At 41.0% G+C, this 21,486-nt stretch overlaps 1 long non-coding RNA gene across 1 annotated transcript; it reads left to right on the forward strand.

Moving 5' to 3' along the window:
- Window positions 1-671: 671 nt before the first annotated feature.
- LOC110125387 (uncharacterized) lies at window positions 672-21,080 on the forward strand. Its single transcript, XR_002310037.2, has 4 exons — window positions 672-727; window positions 9,750-9,888; window positions 18,992-19,193; window positions 20,810-21,080. It is a non-coding gene; the product is annotated as an uncharacterized lncRNA (long non-coding RNA).
- The last annotated feature ends 406 nt before the right edge of the window (window positions 21,081-21,486 follow it).

Below are 21,486 nucleotides of genomic sequence, written 5' to 3' on the forward strand. Positions count from 1 at the left end.
CAAACTTCGGGCTGTAAGAAAGCAGTGAAATTCCTTGTGTTTTCCTGACCGCATTCATTCTTCCCTTTAACTTTCTGCTCATTTACTTCCCTCTAGTTACTGCAGTTGCTAAGATTCTTAGTTTCTGCCACGTGGACTTTATTTCATGATTCTCAGCCTTGCTTTGGACTCCCACTCTCCCCCAGCTCTCTCTCTCCAAAAGTTGTTCTTTTGCTGAGTTGGAAAACTTTTCTTTCTCCTCTTGCACAACTTCTCTGATTCCACAGCTGTGACACTTCACCTGGCAGGGAGCTCTGCGGTGGAGACAGAACTGACTTGGGGGCCTCAGCCAGGAACACAGAGACCTCACTACCTTGGCCTGGCAGAGAACACCTCCCTCCGATGCTAGGCAACGCACAAAAGAGGACCTGCAGCACCCCAAAGCCAACATTTTCCAGGCGTTGGACAAGTTGATGGTGGAGTTCTTCCCCCCTCCCATCTGGCCTGGCTCATTGGGATCTGTCAAGTGGCCTTGGGGCCAGAAGGAGTGCCAGATTGGGTAATTTTCTCAGAAAAGAGCTATAAAGATGAGGGTTTCCAATGTGCTTTCAGCATGACTCATGTCACGGACACTGAGGCCAATGGGAAGCACATGTCCACAGTGGGGGTGGGGCGAAGCAAGACCAGGGTTCGGTAGGACATCCTTGAGGCTGTCAAATTGCAAAGGAGAGTTCTGCATCTGCAAGTTGTGAGTACTTGTTTTACGTATCCATTTTTCTACCAGCCCGTTAGACTGAATTCATATTAGTGTTCATTTAGCACAGAATTATTGAACCTTGAAATAGATATGGCCTTGGTAGTCTAGTGGGAAAAACAGACATTTAAAGTGACAATTACAATACAGTGAGAGAAGGGCCATGGTGAAGGAAGTCCAGGATAGTATGGGATACTGCAGGAAACACCCTCAGTCCAGACTTAGTGAAGCTGGTGAAGTAGAGGATGACAGGTGTCAGGCCAATTTTGTCAGAGGAATTCATCATGTAGCTGAGATCTCAGGGATGAGTAGAAATTAGCTACTTAAAGAAGGGAGATACAGTGTAATCCGGGAGGAGGATACAATATGTGCTAAATCCTGGAGGTGAAAGAACATGACTTGTTTGAGGAATGAATGTAATTTCCCAGGGGATGTAGGGTAAAGATGGAGTGAACACAAGTGAGATGAAGAATCTCACTCCCCACTTTTCCTCTCCTCTCTCAACTCATGTCGGACTGAGGTTTGTACAAGCAAAATGTGCTCAAGAATATGTCTAGTGGGAAATTTCTTACCATTTATAGATTCATACATTCTTTTAAAAATATTTTTTATTGGAGTATAGTTGATTTACAATGTTGTGTTAATTTCAGGTGTATAGCAAAGTGAATCAGTTATGCATATACATATATCTACTCTTTTTAAGATTCTTTCCCCTTTTTAGTTATTACACAAAATTGAATAGAGTTCCATGTGCTATATGGTAGGTCCTTATTAGTTAAGTACTTTATATAATGTTTAGTCGTGAAGGTGTGTCCGATTCTTTTGCAACTCCACAGACTGTAGCTCTGTCCATGGGATTTTCCAGGTAAGAAAACTAGAATGGGTTGCCATTTCCTTCTCCAGGGTCCTGACCCTGAGATCAAACTTGCGTCTCCTGCATTTGCAGGTGGATTCTTTACCACTGAGCCACCTAGGAAGCACTGTTTTATATATAATAGGGTGCATATGTCAACCCCAGTCTCCCAGTTTATGCTTCCCAACTTTCCCTCCCGTCCCTCTGGTACTATTCCTAAAGATCTAATGGGATTTTAAAAGCTCCCCGTCTGCACCCATGTTGTTGGTTCTGTCACTCTTTCTCTGTATGTCTCTGTTTGCCCAGTGGTTTGACTCCGGCATGACTGTGGAGTACTCATATGACTCTGAATAACATCACAAGAAATCTGAACTTTAATCTGAAGTCAATAAAGTGACATCAGAAGTTTTAAAAGAAACACAGTCAGTTCAAAGGAATAGGTTGGTAATATAAGAGGAAATGAATCAAAGGAGGTAAGCCCAGAGGCAGAAGAACTATCTAGAGAGCAACATCAATAGTCCAAGGAGAGAAAATGACCACATGAACCAAAGCATTGACTGTGGGATGGACAGCGAGGAAGATCCTGGAGAGATAGCTGAAAAGGGTTGTGTAATAACCTCCGTCAGACTCACCAGCTTGCTTTTTCATTAATCAGGGCAGTGGTCCCCATCCCTGGCTACACATTAGAATCTCCTGGAGGAGATATAAGCCCAGGCTATATGTCAGGTTAATGGAATTTAAAATTGTTGAGGTTAGGGCCCTGGTCCTTTTGTGTGGCCACAAGCATCATATTGAAAATTATTACCTTAGGGAGAGTTATCCAGGCCTTTGATCTCTGGTCTGGGAGAGATTTGAGATTTATTTACATCAGGAGAATTAGAAAGGGGAAAGTGCACTGTTATATGGATGAATGAGTACAGTGTGTTAACAGAAACCTAGACAGAGCTGTCTGTACTTAAGATTGTTTTGTCACATGATTTACCATCCAGACTGGGACACTTTTGACCAGGCCATAACACGCGCCTGCAGGTGCAGACTGGGATTGCGATAACAAAGACACATAGTGGCCCTGTCTACACTCGGTCACTACTTCCATTCCTTCCATTTGCCCAAGGACCTTCCTCTAATCAAGCCTGTGTGCAACTGTTCACAAAACCTTGCTCAGACCACCAGTTTCTACATTGTTAGAACTGATGGTCAATTGTGCACATTTAATTTGGCCCAACACTTGGCATAAGTGATTCCTTCATCACTTATTTATACACTACCCACGTTGGTTTTTCTCCTAGCTTGCTGGCCACTTTTTCTTTGTACTGGTTCCTCATAAATTCTTGGATCCCTTAAGATCAGGTTTAGCTCCAGGCCCTCTCTCTTATCTGTCTTTACTATCCCCCTTTATGAAATTGTAAGTTGAAATCATATCATTAGGTTGATATGTCCCAAATTTATATTTTTAGCTCTGGCTTCTTCTGTGAACTCCAGACTCTTCTATCTAACTGCCAACTTGACATCTTACCTGGATGATAAAATCATTTCAGACTTCATGGCCCACAGCTGAAACCTTGAACCCTTGTTCTTCCACACGCTCTGTTTCTCTCACAGTCTTCACAGTGAGATTATCACCTCACAGGCATTAGGGTCGCTACTATATCAAAACGACAGACAACAGCAACTGGTGGCTGACCTGGTCCACCTCTTAGCCTACATCTGCAGCACTCTGTCTGGAGCCTCCTTCATTTCTAGGTTATTGGACACATTGGTCTCTGTCTGTTTCTGTTCCCACTCCCCTATGATGTCTCCTCAACACCACAACCAAACATTACACATTTAAAACACATATTAGTTGATCTCATTTTGCTGTTCAAAAACCTTCCAACGGCTTCCTATTTCACAGACAGGGAAGGTCTAAGTCCTTACTATGACCCCTTAGGCTCCATGTGTTCTCACGTCCCATTTCCTCTTTATCCACTTGCATTCTGTCCCTTCATTTATGCTCTTCTACCCACACTGGTCTCAGACTTGATGCTAAATACACCATTGCAGAACAGGTCGTCATTTTCTCTAAATTGGATTGTTGCCATTGGTGCCACTTTGGGGCCTAGGCACTAGATATTCCTTTGTCTGGTGTGCCTCACACTCTCCTATTCGCCTGCTCTTTTATTTTCTTAGAGTTTGCTCCATCAGTTCAGTTCAGTCGCTCAGTCGTGCCAACTCTCTGCAACTCCATGAATCGCAGCACGCCAGGCCTCCCTGTCCATCACCAACTCCCGGAGTTTACCCAAACTCATATCCATCGAGTTGGTGATGCCATCCAGCCATCTCATCCTCTGTCATCCCCTTCTCCTCCTGCCCCCAATCCCTCCCAGCATCAGGGTCTTTTCCAATGAGTCAACACTTCTCATGAGGTGGCCAAAGTATTGGAGTTTCAGCTTCAACATCAGTCCTTCCAATGAACACCCAGCACTGGTCCCATATAGGATGGACTGGTTGGATCTCCTTGCAGTCCAAGGGACTCTCAAGAGTTTTCTCCAACACCATAGTTCAAAAGCATCAATTCTTCAGCGTTCAGCTTTCTTCACAGTCTAACTCTCACATCCGTACATGACCACTGGAAAAGTCATAGCCTTGACTAGATGGATCTTTGTTGGAAAAGTAATGTCTCTGCTTTCTAATATGCTATCTAGGTTGGTCATAACTTTCCTTCCAAGGAGTAAGCATTTTTTAATTTCATGGCTGCAATCACCATCTGTAGTGATTTTGGAGCCCAAAACAATAAAGTCTGACACTGTTTCCACTGTCTCCCCATCTATTTCCCATGAAGTGATGGGACCAGATGCCATGATCTTAGTTTTCTGAATGTTGAACTTTAAGCCAACTTTTTCACTTTCCTCTTTCACTTTCATCAAGAGGCATTTTAGTTCCTCTTCACTTTCTGCTGTAAGGATGATGTCATCTGCATATCTGAGGTTATTGATAATTCTCCCAGCAATCTTGATTCCAGCTTCTGCTTCTTCCAGCCCAGCGTTTCTCATAATGCACTCTGCATATAAGTTAAATAAGCAGGGTGACAATATACAGCCTTGATGTACTCCTTTTCCTATTTGGGACCAGTCTGTTGTTCCATGTCCAGTTCTAACTGTTGCTTCTTGACCTGCATATAGGTTTCTCAGGAGGCAGGTCAGGTGGTCTGCTATACCCATCTCTTTCAGAATTTCCCACAGTTTATTGTGATCCACACAGCCAAAGGCTTTGGTATAGTCAATAAAGCAGAAATAGATGTTTTTCTGGAACTCTCTTGTTTTTTTTTATGATCCAGCGGATGTTGGCAATTTGATCTCTGGTTCCTCTGCCTTTTCTAAAACCAGCTTGAACATCTGGAAGCTCATGGTTCATGTATTGCTGAAGCCTGGCTGGAGAATTTTGAGCGTTTACTTTACTAGTGTGTGAGAGAGTGCAATTGTGTGGTAGTTTGTACATTCTTTGGCATTGCCTTTCTTAGGGGTTGGAATGAAAACTGACCTCTTCCAGTCCTGTGGCCACTGCTGAGTTTTCCAAATTTGCTGGCATATTGAGTGCAGCACTTTCACAGCATCGTCTTTCAGGATTTGAAATACTCAACTGGAATTCCATCACCTCCACTAGCTTTGTTTGTAGTGATGCTTTCTAAGGCATACTTGACTTCACATTCCAGGATGTCTGGCTCTAGGTGAGTGATCACACCAACATGATTATCTGGGTGGTGAAGATCTTTGTATAATTCTTTGGTGTACTCTTGCCACTTCTTATTAATATCTTTTGCTTCCAACCAGTAACACTGGAGAAGGTGAAATAGAACGGTTCTATGAAGACCTACAAGACCTTTTAGAACTAACACCCCCAAAAGATGTTCTTTTCATCATAGGGGACTGGAATGCAGAACTAGGAAGTCAAGAAACACCTGGGGTAACAGGCAAATTTGGCCTTGGAGTACAGAATGAAGCAGGGCAAAGGCTAATAGAGTTTTGCCGGGAGAACCCACTAGTCATAGCAAACACCCTCTTCCAACAACACAAGAGAAGACTCTACACATGGACATCACCAGATGGTCAACAGTGAAATCAGATTGATTATATTCTTTGCAGCCAAAGATGGAGAAGCTCTATACAGTCAGCAAAAACAAGACCAGAGCTGGTTGTGGCTCAGATCATGAACTACTTATTGCCAAATTCAGACTTAAATTGAAGAAAGTAGGGAAAACCACTAGGCCATTCAGGTATGACCTAAATCAAACCCCTTATGACTATACAGTGGAAGTGAGAAATAGATTTAAGGGACTAGATCTGATAGAGTGCCTGATGAACTCTGAATGGAGGTTCATGACATTGTACAAGAGATAGGGATCAAGACCATCCCCATGGAAAAGAAATGCAAAAAAGCAAAATGGCTATCTGAGGAGGCCTTACAAATAGCTGTGAAAAGAAGAGAAGTGAAAAGCAAAGGAGAAAAGGAAAGATATTCCCATTTGAATGCAGAGTTCCAAAGAATAGCCAGGAGAGATAAGAAAGCCTTCCTCAGTGATCAATGCAAAGGACTAGAGGAAAACAACAGAATGGGAAAGACTGGAGATATCTTCAAGAAAATTAGAGATACCAAGGGAACATTTCATGCAAAGATGGGCTCAATAAAGGACAGAAATGTTATGGACCTAACAGAAGCAGAGTCTGCTCCATAATCACCTTTTATTAGAGGACTCGTAGGAACACTCCTTAAAATATCACCTTACCTCCAGGAGGCAATGTATTCTCTATCCCCCTTTGTACTTTATATTTTTCTGTAGTATTTTTCACCATCTTATGTACTTCATAGTATACTGAGTCTTCTACTCACTTATATATAAGTGCTTTGAGGACGGAAATATTTTCTATTTTTTGGTATCTGCAGTAACTAGAAAAGTGTCTAAAATATGATAGGTGTTCAATAAACATCTGAATAAGTAAATTAGCAGAGCTGGGGGAAGGCTACAATCTGATTTTTAAGAAGACTGTATCTTAATGCTCTCCTAGTGACCCACCATTGGAAGCAAGGGACAGTAGAAAGGGATCCCTGGGTAGATATATCAGGCCATTTAGTCCAACAAACATCTACTGAGTGTTTACCTTATGTGGGGAGCAGTTCTGGAGGTGCCTCTGATCTAGAAGAGTTCATCAGCTACTGAAAGATATGTAGATAGGAACCGTGGTGTGAAGCAGAACAACTTAGGTGCACAAGAAGGAAGTATAAGCATGTGGAGTGGATGCAGAAAGGGAGGAGAGATTCTTTCAGAGGAGGGAGGGTGCTTTGCCATAGAAGCTTCCTTAGGGAAGATGGCATTTGAGTCACACTTGAATCAGATGACAACTTCAGCAGAGGGAGAATGGGGGAAAGTGCATAGTGGAGAAATTGGAAAGGGCAGGATATGTATCTGGTCAGTGGGGGATGGCCTCTTCATTATGATTGCTTTGTAAAGTAAGTGGGTGGATTTACTGGGAAATACATTACAGACAAAGGGTTGAAAGCCAGATCGTTTGGGGGGAGGGAGTAGTGCCAAACAGGAGAATTTGGCTGTTTTTCAGTAGGGCGTCCACTGCATTTTAGAGATGTTAAATGATGTCATATAGCTGACTTTGTAGTGTGATAACTCTTAGCCTGAAAAAATAAAGAGACCAGAAATTTTGAGACCTGTTAGGAGGCTGTTTCCCAGATAAGATACCATGAACTGGAGATGAGACATCTGCTTGTCCATTTTCTTCACCTTTCACCTACCTAAATCCTGACCATGCTAAAGACCTAATAATTCTAGAAGGCCATTCCAACCTCCTTCTTCCCATCCATTTATGTGCCCTTTATCTGTTCATTGGTTCATTCAGTTAGCTTACAGGTATTTTTTAAGTGTTGTTATGATGATTTTAGCTTTATTATTTATTATTATTTGCTTTTTTTATTAGAGTACAATTGCTTTGCATCAAAGCATATATCTCCTCCCTCTTGAACCTCCCTCCGCTGCCCCCATTCCACCCATCTAGGTTACCATACAGCACCGAGCTGAGCTTCCTATGCTATGCAGTAGCTTCCCACTAGCTATCTGTTTTACACATGGTAATGTTTATATGTGGGTTAAGCAACTGCTCCTTTCAAGGACTGTGCCACGTGTGCTGAGAAATGCAATGAGAAATAAAATGGTCTTAGATTTTGTTAAGGGCTGGGAAGGAAAAAGAATAGAGAGACACAAGAAAATAAGTAATGGGAGGACTTCATTCAGTTCATGGGAGGCAAGTTTTCTCTATAGAAGTCACATTTGGGTTTTTTGAATAGAAGTTGGCTAGATGAAGAGAGGAGGGGAAGGCTGTCCCATGAAGAAGCCACAGAGGTGTACAGACACTGTAGTGGGAAAAATTTTGTTGGTCTTACTTGCCAGAATGTGAACCCTGCAACTTAATACCCAGAAAAGTACCTGGGACATAGTAAGTGGTTAGCAAATATTAGTTTGATGAATGAAAGAAAGCATGAGCCAAGAGGAAATATGAGTGGCTATTTAACAGACACCCCAGAATTTGTCTAAATCCAATGTAGCTTCATTCCAATGTAGTTTATGAATTATTCATCTGGGCATTAACACTTATCACACCTATTCTTGGGTATAATCACTCCTATTCTTGGGTATAATCACTCCTATTCTTGGGTACAATCTACTGTCAAAGCAGAAAAAAAATCTTGTTCATGCTGTTTTATTGTTAAATCATTCTTCTTGGAAAGCATAGAATAAGGGGCTCAAAGCTAAATAGATCTTATAGACTGGGTCCCCCAAAAGCTTTATTATAAACTGAGACATAAAGAGTCTTAATATCTCATCTGTGGTTGCACAGTGCTTATGTAAAAATGGTGGCGCAGGGTATTGGAGGCCAGAGGAAGTTTGCAAAGTCTGAGCAGTAGTTCCCCAATTCTCAAAAGGCAGAGAAAGAAGTCTAAGGGGGAGGAGGAGGGCTGGTGGTGGCAAATGCTAAGACAGAACAAAACAAAAAGGAAGATTTAGATTGGGTCTTAAAAAAAAAGGAACTAAAATGGAACGGATCTTTTCAGATATGGCCTTTCAGTCTCCAAGGAATTTCAGAAAACCTACATGAGTCGAGTTTTTTCACAGATCTTCATAGGAACTTTAATCAAACTCTTCCGTTTCTCACCAAACCTAAATGACCATCTGGTAATGATGTCATCAGCAGAGTGGATCCTCCTGTCCTCAATCCACTTCATTCTTCTGTAGATTGTGCTTTTCATGCTGGATCCCAGGAAACCTTCACTAGCTCAAGGTCATGAAGGTTTTCTCCTATGTTTTCTTCTATAAATTGCATAGTTTTAGATTTTACATGTAGGTCTATGGTCCATTTAGAGTTAATTCTTGTTTATGGAACAAAAACAGATTGAAAGTTGTTTCTTATTTATTTTTTTCACAAGCATATCCAAATCTAGCACCATTTGTTGAAAAGACTACTCTTTTTGACAGAATAGCCTTTGCATTTGTATTAAAAATAATACATATATGTGTATATATATATATATATATATTCATCTCCTTGTATCTTTGGATTCTAATCTGTACCATTGAGCTTATTGTCTGTCTTCATACCAATACAACTGTTTTGATTAATGTAATTTCTAATAGGTCTTGAAATCAGATGAAATCAGATACTGGAAGCTGTCTAACTTTGTTCTTTTTAGAAGTTGTTTTGGCTAATTTAGATCCTTTGCCTTTGCATAGGAATTTTTGAATCAGTTTGTCAATTTATTTAAAAAATTTCTGCAGGCATTTTGACTGGGATAGCATTGAATGTATCCATAAATTTGGGGAGAAGATCTTTAATATTGGGGATTGAGTTGTCCAGCATATGATTATAGTAATCTCACCATTTACTCAGATTTTCTTAAAGATCTTTCAGCAATGTTTTACCATTTTTCAGTGTGTAGATATTTCACAGAATTTTCAGATTCATCACTAAATATTTCATATTTTTATGCTATTGACAATGATGTATTTTTTAAATGTAAAACTTCTGATATTTTACTGCTACTATATAGATATATAATTGATCATTACAGACCTGCTAAAGTCACTCAATTCTAATAGTCTTTTTTTTGTTTTTGTTTTTGTAGATTCTGTCAGATTTTCTATATAGATGATCATGTCATCTGTGACTAAAGTCAGCTTCACTTCTTCCCATCCAATATGGATATCTTTTTTTCCCCCTTTTTTGGGGTCTGGAAACTGTCTCAATTGAAGCAGGAAACCGAGGTAATTGTTAGACTCAACTTGTTTGCTTCTTACACATCAGTGACCACTATCCTTTTGGGCCTGATACTCAGTTCCTTAAAAATCATTCTCATTTATATGTCTATATATATGTAAACATGTGTGTGTGTGTGTATATATATATATATATATATATATAATTTATATGTGTGTGTATATACATGTATAAAAATCTATATGCAAATAACATTGCTGCTGTTGTTAAGTCACTCAGTCATGTCTGACTCTTTGAGACCCGATGGACTGTAGCACACCAGGCTTCCCCGTCCTTCACCATCTCCTGGAGCTTGCTCAAACTCGTGTCCATTGAGTGGGTGATGCCATCCAACCATCTTGTCCTCTGTCCTTGTCATCCCCTACTCCTCCTGCCTTCCATCTTTCCCAGCATCAGGGTCTTTCCAAATGAGTCAGCTCTTCACATCAGATGGTCAAAGTATTGGAACTTCAACATCAATTCTTCCAGTGAATATTCAGGATTAATTTCCTTTAGGATTGACTAGTTCGATCTCCTTGCAGTCCAAGGGACTGTCAAGAATCTTCTCCAACACCACAGTTCAAAAGCATCAATTCATTGGTGCTCAACCTTCTTTATGGTCCAACTCATGTATCCATACATGACTACTGGAAAAATCATAGCTTTGACTATATGGACCTTTGTAGGCAAAGTAATGTCTCTGCTTTTTAAAATGCTGTCTAGATTGGTCATAGCTTTTCTAACAAGAAGCAAGCATCTTTTAATTTCATGGCTGCAGTCACCACCTGAAGTGATTTTGAAGCCCTCAAAATAAAGTCTCTCACTGTTTCCATTGTCTCCCCATCTATTTCCCATGAAGTGAGGGGGACTGGAAGCCAAGATCTTCATTTTTGAATGTGGAGTTTTAAGCCAGCTTTTCCACTCTCCTCTTTCACTTTCATCAAGAGACTCTTTAATTCCTCTTCACTTTCTGCCATAAGAGTGGCGTCATCTGTGTAACTGAGGTTATTGATATTTCTCCTGGCAATCTTGATTCCAGCTTGTGCATCATCCAGCCTGGCATTTTGCAAAATATATTCTGCATATAAGTTAAATAAGCAGGGTGACAATATATAGCCTTGACGTATACTCCTTCCCCAATTTGGAACCAGTCTACTGTTCCATGTCTGGTTCTAACTGTTGCTTCTTGACCTGCATATGTTTCTCACTAGGCAGGTAAGGGGGTCTGGTATTCCCATCTCTCAAAGAATTTTCCACAGTTTGTTGTGATCCACACAGTAAAAGGTTTTGACATAGTTGATGAAGCAGAAGTAAATGTTTTTCTGGAATTCTGTTGCTTTTTCTATGATCCAATGGATATTGGCAATTTGATCTCTGATTCCTCTGGCTTTTCTAAATTCAGCTTGAACATCTGGAAGTTCTCAGTTCATGTACTGTTGAAGCCTAGCTTGGAGAATTTTCAGCATTACTTTGCTGGCGTGTGAGATGAGTGCAATTTTGTGGTAGTTTGAACATTCTTTGGTGTTGCCTTTCTTTGGGATTGGAATGAAAGCTGACCTTTTCCATTCCCATGGCCACTGCTGAGTTTTCCACATTTGCTGGCATATTGAATGCAGCACTTTCAGAACATCATCCTTTGGGATTTGAAATAGCTCAACTGGAATTCCATCACCTCCACTAGTTTTGTTCATAGTAATGCTTCCTAAGGCCCACTTGACTTGATACCCCAGGATGTCTACCTCTAGATGAGTGATCACACCACTATGGTTATCTGGGTCATGAGGATCTTTTTTGTATAGTTCTTCTGTGTATTCTTGCCATCTCTTGTGAATAACATACATATAGTCTATTTCTTGGTTGTACCCAGCAGGAAAGCAAATACAGTCCCTGTTATTTCACCCAGTAGCAGAAATTCTTCCCACTTGGATTTGAGATAAAGGCAAAATATGACATTTAAAAAATTATCTTTAGACCCTTTGTCAAATTCATAACCACTGCCCCAAAAGCTTTATGAATCATCTGTGGTTAATTTCACATGTGAACAGACCAAGGATGAAGAGATACTGTTACTAAGGGAAAGACAGAGCCCAGAAGATCTAAACTATTTTCAGGTCAATAGTGATAATAACAAAAATGGTTCTGAGCATATTTATAGCCTTTTATGGTTTAGAAAGTGTTTTCACCTTCATGGACTCATTTGGCCCTTAGAGCATCATTTGGAAATAATGAAAGGAGATTATTTCTACATTATTTTTAGGGAAATGGAAGCTCAGAAAAGTGAAGTGAATTTCCACAGAACATATGGTTAAAGAGAAGAGATATGGGGTGTGCTAGTTGAACCTAGGGCTGTCTGACTTCTTGTCTAACTATTTAAAAAAAATTATGAAGAATTTCAAACATATACTAAAGTAGCCTTACTGAATAAATAATCAATGCCTGTGTACTTATCACCTAGATTAGACAGTTATCAACTCATGGATATTATTGTTTCATGTCTAGCCCCACCCATTTATTCCCATTCTGTATTAGTAAATCTTAGCTATAATATCAGTTCAGGCTTCCCAGGTGGCTTAGTGGTAAAGAATCCACTTCCAGTACAGGAAAAACAGGAGACACATGTTCGATCCCTGGGTCAGGAATATCCCTGGAGGAGGAAATGGCAACCCACTCCAGTATTCTTGCTGGGAAAATCACATGGCTGGGGAAGCCTGGTGAGCTACAGTCCAACAAATTGCAAAGAATTGCACATGACTGAGCATCTGAGCATGCATACACACACACGTGATATCAAATCACAAGAAAATATTTCAATATGTACCCTAAAGTCTAAGGAGTCTTTTAAAAATACATAACTATAATAATAGTTCACATCTAAACATAGCTTTAATTTTTTAATTTCATTATCCTGTCAGTTTATACATTTCCCAAAGGATAAAAATGTCATAATTTTTAGTTTATTTGAATCAGATCCAAATAAGTTCCATACATTGTTATTGGTCTCTCTTAATGCACATGCTTCTTCCCCACCTCTTTTTTTCAACTTCATAATTTATTTATTGAGAAAACCAGGTTGTTTTTGTATTGTGGTTTTTCCTAGTCTGAATTTGTGGATGGCACTTCTGTGGTATGGCTTAACATTCCCTTTGTCTTCCGTGTTTCCTGGAAATTGATAGTTGAACTAAAGTCCTGATCAGATCAAGGATCTTTTTTTTTTTTAAATTTAGCAAGAGAGCTTCCTAGGTAATCCATTCCTCCTCAGTAGACATATAAGATCAAATTGTCTTGGGTTTTGCAGTGTGAAAAGCCACGGATGCTTGAAGTCTGCATCCATTAATTCATGATGGATTGCAGAACAGTGATATTGTATCACCTGTCTGGGACACTTCTCCTTATATTCTCATACACTTTTCCTAACTAACAGGGAATCAAAATCAGAAAACTTAATCCAGACCATCTTGAAATCAGCTAACTTATATGAATACAAATAGTATAACAAAAGTTGAATGCTCTTGCATCTATATGACATAACACTTTATCCTTTACAAAATGTCTCTAATTATATTAGCTTAGATGTTTGCAAATAGCCCTGGAGGCAGGACAGATGTGTGTTAGATTGGTACAAAAAACTCCCCGCCCCCACATCCATGAATCCCTATGAATCATGCCTCTCTGTAACAATGTCCCTTTTTGTAATTTGACTTTGCCTTCATCCCATCAAAGGGTCTAGTCTGCTTCTCCAATCCTTGAGTCTGGGCAGACCCTGTAACTTGTTTTGACCAATAGAATATGAGGAGAGTGACTCTGTGTGAGGCAATGCTTTAAGCACCCCGACAATCCCACTTCTCTTCCCCTGGAACAGCATTGGCATGTAAGGAGGCCCAGTCTAGCACCTTAAGTATGCAAGACCCTGTACAGAAAGAGAGGCTCAGAGTCCTAACTGTGTCCATGGGGCCCAAGTCCCAGCCGGCTCCTCAACTGAATGCTACTCCTTGAGTGGGCCCAGAAAGATGAACAGAACTACCCACCAGCCCACAACATTGTGGAAAACAACCTCTTGCTCTTCTACATCACTGAATTTTGAGGTGATTTGCTCTATGGCAAAGGTTAATGAAACCAGGAGAGATTATCCACATTTTACTGAGAAAACTAAAGCCCAGGTAAGGAAGATGTTCAAACTAGAAGACTAGAGCTAGGTCAGAATTTAGGATTTCTGACTCCTAGTCCAGTGTTCTTACCATCTATATGGTTCTTTCTTGCAAGTTACTCTCCATCTTAAACTCCCCATTACCTAAAAGCAACCTCTCTAAGGTTGAGCTTCCCCTTACCTTGATAAGCCCTGTGAATTGAGCTGCATTTAATAACTCATTTATGAGCTAGGACTCTAGAAACTTCCTTAAGGGAAATAGAAACTGAAATCTTGAGTGAAGTTTCAGCCTTAACTATATTTTGAATTCCTATTGTTACTCAGTCTTTGGGAAAATAAACTTGAACATTCTCAAATTGGGCGTGAATTTGGAGAAAAGACTTGGAATATCCATAGGGTTAAGGGCTTAAAAAATACCCAAGCATAACAACTGCTTTTTGTGTAAGTCAAGTAGGTGCTGACTGATTCTATCAATTTGTAAGTCCAAACAACTTCCAGATGGTTCTAATAACAGTAAAAGTATTTTATATTTGGTTAGTGCCTTTCAGTTTACAAAGTGGTTTCGCATCTGTGTCCTTATTCCAACCCCATGATGGAAGGAAATAGGCCAGAGATTATTGGTTCTATTTTCCAGATGAAAAAACTGAGTCTAGAAGGGGAAGTGACTTAGACACAAAACTGAAGTCTCAACAAGTGTCAGAGCCAAGATTTAAATCAAATATGATTTCATGGTCAATGAATTTTCCAGCTCACTGCCCTTAGTCTTGTCCACAGTTTCCTGAAGAATATCCTTCATCCATTACCATTGTAACATCAACATTGAAAGGGGCAGCTATTATGCAGTAAGTCCAGGAAGAAAGGCCACAAAGAGAAGGAGCTCATAGTCTGGCAGAGTGATGGATATAGAGACAAATAATTGCAACAACAATAATGGTATCAATAATGATGAACAGTAAAGGAGTACTATGTGTCAAATCCTGTTCTAAAAGACTTAGACACCTTAGTTAATTATCAAAACAATCCTGTCTGGTCATTGCTGCTATTATCCTCATTTAGTTAATATAAAAGAGGTGTTAAGTAACATCTTGAAACTCGGCTAGTAAGTGATGGACTGGGACTGTAAGTTCCAAGGGTAGGCTTACAGAGGGGAAGGAGATCAGAAAAACATCCCTAGGATCCCAGGAAAAATCCAGAAAGTCTTCATGCAAGAGGCCATGAGCCAGGCCATGAAGAATCTTGGATCTGTCAGGAGACATGGTGATGTGATTGTTGTTCAGTTGCTCAGTTGTGTCTGACTCTTTGCGACCCCATGGACTGCAGCACACCAAGCTTTGCTGTCCTCCACCATCTCCCAGAGTTTGCTTAAACTCTTGTTCATTGAGTCGGTGATGCCATCGGACCATCTCATCCTCTGTCATTTCCTTCTCCTCCTGCCTTCAATCTTTCCCAGCCTCAGGGTTGTTTTCAATGAGTCGGCTCTTTGAATCAGGTGGCCAAAGCATTGGAGCTTCAGCTTCAGCCAATGAATATTCAGGGTTGATTTCCTTTAGGATTGATGAGTAGATGGTATTAGGGAACAGCATGATGATGGACTCACATGTAGTTTAATGTGGTAAAGCTAAATATGAAGGTGTTACCACCCAGAGATGTACACAGACAGACAACTATATGCACCATTGCAAGCCAGATACTCATAAAACTCTAGGTGGTTTTGGTGTTTATCAATACCTTTTCCCTTAGCATGGCAATACTCTCAGCCAGGAATAGTGTGGCTCATCTGCTTGTTTTGTCATTAGCCTTCTTCTGGGTCCCTTTGCCAACTCTCACTTGTGTTATTTACTTCCCAGTTTCATGTGAATCCACGCCCCATGGACCACTTCTCAGTATCAGGGCCAATTATCATTATTACTGACAATTTTAATTAGTGTAATTACTCTCAGCCTGCATTTTGATTAATAGCCATTAAGTTATTTTTAAGGTTCATTATTATACCTGAGATTTAATTACTTAATTAACATAACAATTAATAACATATTTATATGGGGCTTGATAGTTTGCAAAGTGGTTTCAAATATAAAGTCCCATTTGATCCTCCTCGAAACTCCAGGTGACAGGCAGAGTTATTATACAGATTTTATACAATGAACCTTGTGAACAGAGCTGCAGAGACTCACCTAGTTTCTTGGTTTCCAGTCTGGTCCTATTTCTTTCTTTATCTGCTATTGGTCAGAGTTTCACCCCAATGTGACGTGAAAGTGAAAGTCGCTCATCCGTGTCAGACTCATTGCGACCCCATGGACTACAGAGTCCATGGAATTCTCTAGGCCAGAATACTGGAGTGGGTAGCCTTTCCCTTCTCCAGAGGATCTTCCCAACCCAGGGATCAAATCCAGTTCTCCTGCATTGCAGGCAGATTCTTTACCAGCTAGGCCACAAGGGAAGCCCTATGCAATATTTGAGACAACCTTATGGCATGAGTAGCAGTCAGCCAGCCAGTCAAAGAAAGGGAAGAGTATTAAAGGCTGCAGGAAGAGTAATTGCAAAGATGATGGTAGGGTATAAAGGGTATGGCTCATTCAGAGAACTGCCAGTATTTCAGAATGTTCATGTGGCAGAGTACAAAGAGTTTGGGAATCAGATGGACCTGGGTTTGGGTCTCATTTGCCACCTGTGAGATCAGTTGTATGATCCTGGACAGATTCTGTAAGTGTCTGAATCTGAGTATAATAAAAGTATAAAATATCTTGTAGGATATTTCTGAGAATTTGTGAAAAATTGTTCTACAGACTGCAATAAAAGACAGAAGTGTTAGTAAGTATCATTGTCATGATGAGTAAGGTGGATCCTGACGGTGTGGTAGGCCAGGGTGGCAATGGGATGCTGCTAGAAGGATGTGCAGAGGTCAAGTTACAGAGGACCTTAAGAAAGTAAAAGTGTTAGTTGCTTAATCATGTCTGACTCTGAGACCCCATGGACTGTAGCCTGCCAGGGTCCTCTGTCTATGGAATTCTCCAGGCAAGAATACTGGAGTGGATAGCCATTCCCTTCTCCAAGGGATCTTCCTAACCCAGGGATTGAACCCAGGTCTGCACTGCAGGCAGATTCTTTATCATCTGAGCCACCAGGTAAACCCATGGAGGACCATATTATCTAGCAAATAGGAAGCCACAGAAAGGTGATCAGCAGGGCTGATGTGGGCAGAATTTCTGTTTTATGAAGATCACCCTGCCACCATTGTGGAGGTGAATGACTGTTTAGGAGGCTTTTTAAACAGTCCCATGGTGGAAGTGTGAAGGCCTGGGCTGATGCTGTGACAGAGTGGAAAGGGACCCAGACAGGAGGCGGGCTGGGGAAGTCCATCACCCAACCGAGAGCCTGACTTCATGAGTGGGTTTAGGAGTAGGAGGATTATGCCACAGTTCCTAGTTTGGGCAAATTTGCAGCTGATGGGCCATAAAGAGAATGTTGGCTGACAAAGGCTTCCGATAGAACCTTGCAGTTATTTCCTAAGGATGGAAATTATTCCACAGAACCATAGTTCCTTAAAGGACTGCCATCTGAGGCATTGCAGTGGGGCAGAACTCATTGCCTAAATGAAAAGAAGATTTCATTTTCTTTGTTAACCAGTACATCACAGCAAGAGAAAGCTCAGCAGAAACCAATTATAATCTCATGTCACAGAAACAGGTGAAAAGAAAAAGTAAGCAGAAACCAGGTGGTGTCAGCAAGAACAGAAGGAATCCAGAGGAATAAAATTAATGTCTGTTTTGAAAAAAATCAAGAGAGCCTAACATTTGGATCCAGGATAAATTAATTCTATTTTTGTTTCCTCAGTTAAAGTCTGTCAATCTGGAGTTATTAAAAAAAATAGTGTAAAATATTCAGGTCTGTCTATTGGCTCTTCACAAACATATTCTTATTTCAAAGAACAGATTTTGCTTTACAGGACATTTCAAAACCATGGCATACTGGAATTTGGAGGAATAAAATGATAATGAAATTTCACCTTTATCAGCATGAAGTTCTTCTCTCAGCTGTTTCACTTTCAGTCTCACTTAATCTTACTATTAAAAAGTAAGTGAGCAGTAAATGTTATCCTTATTTTGAACACAATAAAACTGGAGAGCTTAGGGGTTTTGTCCAAGGCCACACAGCTCGACAGTGCAAAGGTGGATCCCAGGACTCCTGGATTTTACCACCTTCACTTCAGTTCCCAAGGAAGCCAAAGTAGGTGTAATTAGGTTGAGAGTTAAAGGCATGGATTTGGAGTCAGTCCAGGATTCAAATTTTGCTCCAACCACTTCCTAGCTGTGGGACATTGAACAAATCAACAGGCCTCTCTGAGCTTCAGCTTTCCGGTATACAAATTAGATATCCTTGCTTCTCATGGCTGTTGGGAAGATCAAATAAGGTTATCAAAGAACAATGTGAACAATGCTCAGAGCCTGCCATGTCTTAACTATCCCATTAATGGCAAACATTGCTATGACTTTAGTAGATCCTCTTCAGAATGGCTTCTTGATGCACCCAGAGTTTGGGAGGATGACCCCCAAGTCACAGGGGTGATCCCTTGGTAGCCATGTTTGTGTTCCTGGTTGTGGCTGATTGATTCATGAGTGGACACCATCCACACCGGGCCAATCAGAGATCTTTCCCTAAATTTAAAAACTAAAACAGAGAGCATGTCTTTCTGTAGCGGAAAGCCCTAGGACGATGGGTGACCAAGCTCCTGCTAATATGGAAGAAGGAAATCGTTGGTAGTAAGAGAGAATAAAGCTTCTGGTTAGGGAGTTACAGAGGAGAGACAGAGGGCCCTAGTGAAAATAATAGTTTCTGAGGCCCAGGTGAACTCCTGCCCCTCTTATGCCCTAGTGCTAAACACTTCCTTATTTATTTCCTTAATTAAGACATAGCTACTGTGTCTCATTTACCTAAGCTAGTTGAATTTTGATTCTTGTCATTTACAGATAAGAGTCCTGGCTCATGCCAATCTTCATCACCCTCTTGGGTAATATCCTGGAGGGATGGGGAAGCCCTTGGAAATAGACCAACAAGACAGTCCTGGGAGTCAGTGAAGAAGAATGAAGCATGAATGTTCCCACAGCCAATTTGCTTCACCTTCTGGTGCATCTATAGAATGGAGCTCTACCTGACTGTATCTGGCAGCTAGTAGGTGCTCAATAAACATCAGTTCCTTTTCTGACTCCTTTCCTCTTCCCCATTTCTCTCCCCTTTAATAATGCTGGCATCTACCTTGTTAATATCCACAGCACACAACCTGTACTCTGACTGCACATTTGCCCTCAGAATAATGCTCCTCAGTACTATTTTTATTAAGCACCAGTGCTGCTCGCTTTAGCATCCTTCCTCATCTGGGCATATCTTTGTTCTCTTAGTCCCCACGACACATACAAGCACTTGCAGTTCCTCAGACAAATCTCATGCTCTCTTGTCTTTGGATTTGTGTGTGTTCTGTTTCCTCTGCGTGCACCAAACAGCCCCTTCTCTGTTGGATTCTGGTGCAGCCTCAGTTCTCAGTTTAGACATCACTACCTCCTGAAAGTGTTCTCCAGATACCCCTGCCCTCAGACAGGTGAACTCCACTTCCTCTCTGCTTCTGGCTTCGTGACTTACTTGACTATAATACTGAACCTCTCTCCTATAGTTGCCTGCTTTACTCGTCCCTATTCCTCTTGGTTTTCATCAGTCCTTCCAGCTTCTCTCCCTCACCCGCACCATTACCCCACCTTGCCCAGGAACCTCTCTGGGGACTCCTCTGACTTTAATGGAAGCACCAAGTCCTGCCCCCCACTCATTTCATCTACTCACGGCTTCTCGTGCTGCTTCTTCATGGCACACGCTACAGTGTGAGGGTATTTCATGAAGGTCTGTCTCTGCTTTTTGCTCGCCCCTTTAGCCTCAGCACTTTACATGTAATTGGCCCTTGCAAATATTCAGTGACTGACTAACTAACTAATGAAGCAATCTCCAAATGCTCTGGACCCAGCAGAGAACCTGGGACACAGAAGGTACTTTCTTGCCAAAGCATCAGCATATATGCTAGCCAGTGGACATCCAAAGCAAAATAGTGGAACCCAGAGCAAAATAGTGGCAAAATTATGATAATTCCATTCAGCTACTAGATTGCTGATTTTGAAGTGATGTGTAAAAAGTGGAGGGTTGGGGCTCAGAGAGTCCTGGGTAGGAATATTCTATATGATCTCTGAAAAGCAACCAAACCTTTCTGAGACTCAGATCCTCCCTCTGTACAGGGGCAAAGAGGGATTGTGGAGAGAATAAGAATCTATATACCAAGAGTACCTGCAGAAGGGCGACAATGGAGACACAGACAAAGAGAACAGACTTGTGGACATGGTGGGGGTGGTTAGGAGGAGGGAGTGTGATGAATGAGAGGGTATATAAAGACATATACACTACCATACATACAATAGAAAGCCAGTGGGAATTTGCTGCATGATTCAGGGAACTCAAACCAGTGCTCTGTGACAAACTAGAGGGATGGGACATGGGAGGAAGGTTCAGGGAAAAAGTGGCGTACGTATACCTATGGCTGATTCATGCTGATGTGTGGCAGAAGCCAACACAATATTGTAAAGCAGTTATCCTTCAATTAAAAATAAATATGTATGTATTTAAAGAGTACCTGCAGAGCAAGCACTTAATGTTGGCTCTTAGGACCTGGATAGCTCCTACTGCTACGTGGCCAGTTTGGCCTTGACATTTGGATAACTTTCTTTATTTTTTACTGTGTTTGGCATGGGCAGGCACTTTTTCCACCAAGCTCCACCATGGATTTTCCATGAAAGCCGTTTTACTGAACTGGAACTTCTTTGACTCTAAACACCACGGGTCAGCATGTCCCCGTGGAAAGAAGCTGAGATGGAAATTGTTTCTACTCTGAGCGTCCAGAATAAAGGGAGACCCAAATGATGAGAACTTCTAGAAATCCACAGGCTATAAAAGTGAGTTGTAAAAGAGAAAGTGGTTCTTAATAGATTTTTTACCATTCTGACTTCTATGGAAGATGTAGGGGCTTTATCCAGACCACCAATTGTGTGTGGATGTTTATTATTGGGTAAGCATCACATGGTCTCACTATGGCCAGGGCCAGGCTGTTAGGAGTCAGAAGCAACACTGAGGCTCACCTATCCTTAGACAAGGCTGTGGAAGATTGGTAGTGCCACTAAGCATTGATAAGTACCAGATCGAACACACATTGTAACTTTGTGCTTTTGCCTGTGCTGGTTTTTTTTCCTGCCCAGAACACTATCCCCAACTTACCCACATGTTAGATTCTCACACTTATCTATGGAAGGCAGTATGCCAATAGTCAAAGAGCTGGGTGTAGGAATTAGATTGACCTGAATTTGAATCTTAATTCTGCCATCTACTAGCTGCGTGGGAAAGTAACTAACCTCTTTAGGCCTGTTTCCTTCATCTT

Source organism: Odocoileus virginianus, chromosome 5 (assembly GCF_023699985.2).
Source record: "Odocoileus virginianus isolate 20LAN1187 ecotype Illinois chromosome 5, Ovbor_1.2, whole genome shotgun sequence".
NCBI classification, from domain to species: domain Eukaryota; kingdom Metazoa; phylum Chordata; class Mammalia; order Artiodactyla; family Cervidae; genus Odocoileus; species Odocoileus virginianus.